Below are 1,340 nucleotides of genomic sequence, written 5' to 3'. Positions count from 1 at the left end.
TTTGCTTAAAGGTGTCACAACAGACTTGTTCTTACGTAATCTCAACCTAAGGGACCAATATAATGACCCCTCTACCCCATATGAGTCGGAATAGACTCGATGGCACTGGGTTTGGTTTTTGGTTTTTTCTACCCCATATACAAATTTTTGCAAGTTTGTATTCTCAAATCAAATTTCTCCTCCACAATTGCACTCTTCTGTTCCAGTTTTCCACTTTTGGAAAAGAGTCATCAGCCACTGATAAAAGAAAACTTATCTGAGACTTTAAAATGATCTTGTCTTTTAAGGATCTGAGCCAGCCACAATTCTGGTTATTGCTAGTGCCTCTTCATTTTGATTTAAAGTGGTCTTTTTTTTTTTTTTTTAACTATAGTAATTAATTCTTATATGGAAAACATTAGCCACTCTTCATATTTCAGGAACAAATTTAATATATTTACCTTGCTTGAATTCTTCTAGAGGGTAGATGTATACAACGTAAAAGAGGATGACACTTAATTTACAAGCCTCAAACTATTTCGTTACGAGTCTAAATGCTAGTTGGAAAGTTTATGTCTTAATGTGGCTGCAAGCCAGGTTTGATAGGCAATGCAATCTGCCAAAGGAGCCAAACCTAATACAGGTCATCCTCTGCCCTGCCTTTCTCTAAGCACTCTGCTTTCTGTGTGTTTGCATGGCCTAATAGCCCTACAAAACTCCCAAAGAAATGGGTAAAAAGATTTTCAAGGAAAGGTTCAACTACATGTCCTTCCGTTTCTGTTAAACCCTCTGAATTGATACAGGTATTGCCAAGTTAAAACTATTTTTTGTTTGTTTGTTTCATTTTCCAAGATGTCACTTTGTGTGCTTTATTGCAACTGAATTATAGTTGGGGTGTATATGTCTGCATTCCCTGCTAGACTGTTAAAAACCTCGAGGATACTCATTTTCTTTTATTTATCTTTACATTCCACAGTGCCAAGTGGAGCGTCTTGCTCACAATAGACATACATTAAATGCTGATCTAATTGATTTGAATTAAACAAAGGAGACACGGTCCTGTAGAAAAATTTTAAAAGTGAGATTTTGAATCTACATTGTTGATGAAAATACAAATTCTAAGCCTGTTAAAATCAGATAGTACTGTAACTAGTATTTAGATTTTTTCCACACTGTGCCTACTTTCAAAAAGATTTATCACAGCATAGTATAAAGGTTGATTTTTCGTCTGTCTTCGTAATTAAACCATAAGTTTTTAGAGACAGAACCTACATCTCAGTATCTGTAGGGTCTATCATTGTGCCTGGCACTTAGCAGGTTTTTAATGAATGTTTACTGCACGAATGACTAAACTAAAAAAA

Source organism: Loxodonta africana, chromosome 4, assembly GCF_030014295.1.
Source record: "Loxodonta africana isolate mLoxAfr1 chromosome 4, mLoxAfr1.hap2, whole genome shotgun sequence".
NCBI lineage: Eukaryota > Metazoa > Chordata > Mammalia > Proboscidea > Elephantidae > Loxodonta > Loxodonta africana.
Note: the sequence above shows the minus strand (reverse complement) of the source record.